Source organism: Periplaneta americana, chromosome 17 (assembly GCF_040183065.1).
Source record: "Periplaneta americana isolate PAMFEO1 chromosome 17, P.americana_PAMFEO1_priV1, whole genome shotgun sequence".
In the NCBI taxonomy this organism is placed as follows: domain Eukaryota; kingdom Metazoa; phylum Arthropoda; class Insecta; order Blattodea; family Blattidae; genus Periplaneta; species Periplaneta americana.
The window spans coordinates 124,724,395-124,730,394 of NC_091133.1; positions in this window are offsets into that span (position 1 = coordinate 124,724,395).

Sequence of the window (6,000 nt, forward strand, 5' to 3'; positions counted from 1 at the left end):
AATAGATAAATATAAATATCATGATGTAAATGTAGCTATAAAAGGCAATTATAGAGTACCAAATAGATAGCAATACTACCTTAGTAAGAAAATTTTTATATTTCATATAAGAAATGCTGAAATCTAGATCCCATATTTCATTCAATTTTGACCACATTTTTAACACAGGTGAATTTTTATGTGCCGCAGTGTTTGGTTTTTTATAATATAACAATTGACGATTTCGTAAATGTGATGTTCTAGCGTTAAGCTGGATTTATGATAATATTTCGCTATTATCCAATAGACCGTTGAATATTTTATACGATAAAAATTGCTCAGCAAGTAATCTACGACTGGCAGAGACATTAAATTAAATTCAGAAAGTAGATTGTTGTACGAAATGTTGTTATAGAAGGCCATTGTTATCCATCAGCGTTCCAATATTTGGAGAAGGTAGAGCTTTAAGAACGGATATCAGCCAAGGGTAAACGTGATCAAGGATGAGAATGGTGACTTGCTTGCAGACTCTCCATCAATCCTAAACAGATGGAAAAACTATTTTGCGCAACTACTAAATGTACATAGGCCAAATAGAAATGATCGGGACGAAATTGAAATACAAACTGCTGAGCCATTTATACCCGAACCCACGCTTTCAGAAGTCGAAATTGCGATAGAAAATCTGAAAAAGTACAAGTCTCCAGGTATCGATCAAATTCCAGCAGAATTAATACAAGAGGGTGGAAGTGCATTATATAGCGAAATTTATAAACTTGTACTTGCTATTTGGGAAAAGGAAATTGTACCAGAACAATGGAAGGAGTCCATAATTGTGCCTATTTTTAAAAAGGGGGACAAAACTAACTGTGGTAACTTTCGAGGAATATCACTTTTGTTGACGTCGTACAAAATTTTGTCCAATATTCTTTTGAGAAGATTAACTCCGTATGTAGATGAAATTATTGGGGATCATCAGTGCGGTTTTCGGCGTAATAGATCGACTATTGATCAGATTTTTTGTATTCGACAGATAATGGAGAAAAAATGGGAGTATAAGGGTACAGTACATCAGTTATTCATAGATTTCAAAAAGGCATATGACTCGGTTAAGAGGGAAGTATTATATGATATTCTTATTGAATTTGGTATTCCCAAGAAACTAGTTCGATTAATTAAAATGTGTCTCAGTGAAACATACAGCAGAGTCCGTATAGGTCAGTTTCTATCTGATGCTTTTCCAATTCACTGCGGGCTAAAGCAGGGAGATGCACTATCACCTTTACTTTTTAACTTCGCGCTTGAATATGCTATTAGGAAAGTTCAGGATAACAGGCAGGGTTTGGAATTGAACGGGTTACATCAGCTTCTTGTCTATGCGGATGACGTGAATATGTTAGGAGAAAATACACAAACGATTAGGGAAAACACGGAAATTTTACTTGAAGCAAGTAGAGCGATCGGTTTGGAAGTAAATCCCGAAAAGACAAAGTATATGATTATGTCTCGTGACCAGAATATTGTACGAAATGGAAATATAAAAATTGGAGATTTATCCTTCGAAGAGGTGGAAAAATTCAAATATCTTGGAGCAACAGTAACAAATATAAATGACACTCGGGAGGAAATCAAACGCAGAATAAATATGGGAAATGCGTGTTATTATTCGGTTGAGAAGCTCTTATCATCCAGTCTGCTGTCCAAAAATCTGAAAGTTAGAATTTATAAAACAGTTATATTACCGGTTCTTCTGTATGGTTGTGAAACTTGGACTCTCACTCTGAGAGAGGAACATAGGTTCAGGGTGTTTGAGAATAAGGTGCTTAGGAAAATATTTGGGGCTAAGCGGGATGAAGTTACAGGAGAATGGAGAAAGTTACACAACACAGAACTGCACGCATTGTATTCTTCACCTGACATAATTAGGAACATTAAATCCAGACGTTTGAGATGGGCAGGGCATGTAGCACGTATGGGCGAATCCAGAAATGCATATAGAGTGTTAGTTGGGAGACCGGAGGGAAAAAGACCTTTAGGGAGGCCGAGACGTAGATGGGAGGATAATATTAAAATGGATTTGAGGGAGGTGGGATATGATGATAGAGACTGGATTAATCTTGCACAGGATAGGGACCGCTGGCGGGCTTATGTGAGGGCGGCAATGAACCTTCGGGTTCCTTAAAAGCCATTTGTAAGTAAGTAAGTAAGAGCTTGTAGCCAGGAACCTGCTGTTTCTGATGTAAAAGATGTTACGAGAGATTCTAGGATGTGCCTAATAATTAATTATAATATCATCCCAACAATGTAATTATAATTCGTCTTTTTAATCTCTTCAGTAAACCTATTACAACTCTATCAAACACGCTTTCGAGCTTTCTATGGAGCTTGTTCTTACAGATTCATATTTCGGAAGTTTCTTAGACCTATTTTTGTTTGGATGACGTTTTAAATTGTTTTTCTATTCTCTTATTTATTGCTTTTCTTGTAATTCGACTTGAAGATATGCAACCCTTAGCTTGTGTCTTCGTTATTCTGCAGCGAGAGACTTTAAAGTGTCAGCGCTGGCATTTGTTTCACCAGCGGCCGCCTTCATCTCCTTCACTTGGCACATTAAGATCCCATCTTACAGTTGACTGTAAGAAGTTACTGCTTGTATTCAGAGTTACTGTCTCATGCGTTTATCTGTTGGTTAGTCATGAGCTTACATTATAGAACAAAAAGTTCTCTTTTATTAAAAACAAAATCTGAAAGCGGCATAAGAAGACTATAAATATAATCGTCGCACAAAAAAATAATTAAAACATTATACAAGGAATTCCTAAAACTTCATACAAGGATTTAGAAGGGTTAAATACTTTTAAAATAATGCCAAGAATATATACATATCATACGTGTGAACGGGCAGCGTTCTGAACAGTTGCTGCGTTCAAGACCAAAGTATGTATTAATATTATTTACTGGCAATTAATTTAGAAAAATTCAATGCTGAGATATTTTCGTATGCAGGCGACACTGTTGTTATTAGTGCAGGTAAAACTTGGTATGATACCTACCTTAATGCAAATAATGACATCATACTGGTTAAAACTTGGTTTCATTCCAACCTGCTTGTCTTGCTAAATAGTACTAAAACTACGGTTGTACAATTTTCGTTAACATCTGTTGGTATGAAATCTCCTGATTCTCTCATTTATTTAAAAATTCATACATCCAATTGAATAATTTCAAGGAAAAATTGTTCCGGGGCCGGGTATCGATCTCGGGACCCTTCTCTTAGCGCACGAATGCTATTCCGACTGAGCTATATACACAAAACTATACACAATACCGTCACATTTCCTTTATATCCACACAAGTAAAATGAGCTGACAAGACGCCAGAACACAACTCTGAGTGCACACAAATTGTGTTACTTAAATTGTGGCTTCCTGATAACATACCTCCAGTAATGAATATATAAGGGTCCCGGGATCGATACCCGGCCCGGAACAATTTTTCCTTGAAATTAGTCAAACCTGATTTACAGGGAGCTACCACCTGAAAGCCAGATTTGCATCATACACCCAATTTAATTGTTCTTCTAATGATTGTAACTGTCCTATTCTAAATGAATCTCCTCAAGTTGTCTCTGCTCTTTTTCTTTGCATTATATTAAGAAAAATTATCCACTGTTTTGTTATCCTATGAAATTACTTGACTATCCATAATTTACGACTGATTTACCTCACATTAGCACAAGCTATATTGATATACATATATATACATATATATATATATATATATATATATATATATATATGTCAGTCAACTTTACAATTTACAGTTATGGTGGACCTTCACATTTCTGTTTTTCGATCCACCATCCCTTTAATACATACAACTCTTTTCTATTAATGTATCCTTTGCCGAGAATTTCTTGATTACTTTCTAATGTTCTGTTATGACTGAATTGCTATATGTCCTTCCCCCTCTACCCTCTTCTATTCTCTCCCTCCTACCTAGACTGTCTCCCTTCCATTTCTCGCTCACCTATTAAATATTGCTTTTCCTTCCTTAATAATTTGCGTTATTTATTTATTTTCTTCTCTACCCTCAAATCCTACCTACTCTTAATCATTGTTTTCCCGCTATTTTCTCACACATTACTTGCTGACTTTTCCGTTTACTCTATTTTACAACACTTCAGGACTTTTTTTTTTTTTCCTATCCTCTGTTTATTTACATATTTATCTCAAAAGCTATATTACAATATGGTGTTATGGGATATTGTTGTGCGTTTAGTACTTTCCTCATGCCAGTAACACTGCTACGGAAAAGAATAGTAAAAATGTCTTAACAAGTCTCTTGACTATCCCTCAGAACTGTTGTATTCTGAATTTAAAGTATTTGATACCCATAAAATTTAAAACAATGTATTATTGAATTTCGTACATAAAGACATAAAGACCTAAATATAGCTTACTATTTGATTTTTATTCACATAAATATAAAACTAAAATATCAGATAACATATGCTTGACGGAACTTACATGTACCACAACTGTAGCTTATAATCACTATAGCAACTCCGGTCCAAGGCTCTATAACAAGATAACAGCTACATTCCCAAACGTTCAAATTGCTATTGCTCCTTATTTAAAAAAATAATTAAACATTACTGTTTAGAGAGAGTTCAAATTATTGTAATGTCTGTGTTTTTCTTGTTCTTTTCTTCCTCGTACGTAATCGTGAAAACTTGTAACTAATTCAACAGTTCATAGCATAAATACACGTCAAAAAATGACTTTCATACTCCATCGGCAAGTCTATCGTGCTATCAAAAAGGAGTGCGTTATATGGCAGTAAAAATTTTTAATAGCCTCCCTATCGATATAAAAAATGAAACTCACAACATAAAATTATTTAGGGCCAAATTAAAGAAGTAGGCCTACCTAATTTCTCACGCCTTCTATTCTGTAGGTGAATTCATGACATTCAATAACACTTCATGAAATTGATACTAAAACTTTGTGTTGTACTAGTAGACTATATTGTAAATTTCGTCTATATATTTCATCTAGACTGTGACTGTAAATTAAGATTTTATAATAGTATTAAGTTTTTTGACTTGTTCCATATTCTAGCTGTAAGCATGTATGAATACCATGGAATGTTGATAAATACAATACAATACAATACAATACTTTTGATTCTGCTGATTAATAAAATACTTGTTTTAAAATTTTGTCGAATGCTCCCTGAGCAGAAGTTTGTACTCTTTCTGGGGGTACTGGAGTGATTTTTATAAAAAAAAAAGTCAATATGTATCTTTGTTCTAGTAATAAATGTATTATTATTATTCTTATTACATCTTCATCGTCTTTACTGTCGAAACAATAGACTCCTGGTGTAAAGAAGCAAAAGACCTGGCTTCCGAAATTGGTAGAAGTTTGGTGACTATTGCTGAATACTCTCGCTGCACAATTATCTACGACAACGAATAGGAATAGCCATCCAACTTGGAAACGCAGCCAGCATTTTGAGAAACTTTCCACACTCCAATTCTCTGGATGAAATTTTCTTTATTTTAATATCTGATTTGATAGTTGTCATTATTTAATTTAAAATAATGTAAAGGAACTCAAAATTTCAGAAGATCTTTTTTTATTTATATGTGCTATCTGGTAGGATGGAAGAGAAGACTTCATGACCTTAATCCTGTCAGATTAAATAAATTAAATAAATAAAGGTATATGAAGAAAAAAATATATTTCATATCCTTCATTAATAACTATTACCCTGTAACATAGATCCATACTCTTCACTTATAAACCGAAACAAAAATAAAACACTTAAACCAACAAAATGTAAGTTACAGTTTCATTCCCGAAACTAGGTGACATATTATAATACAACGCAGAATTTTTTTTAAATCACTGTGTATTTATCCAGTCTACTCTATATAAGAAAAGTAGTCAGTTCGTAGGTCCCGCGCCGTGGCGTCGTGGTCTAAGGCATCCTGCCTAGGACTCGCGTTACGGA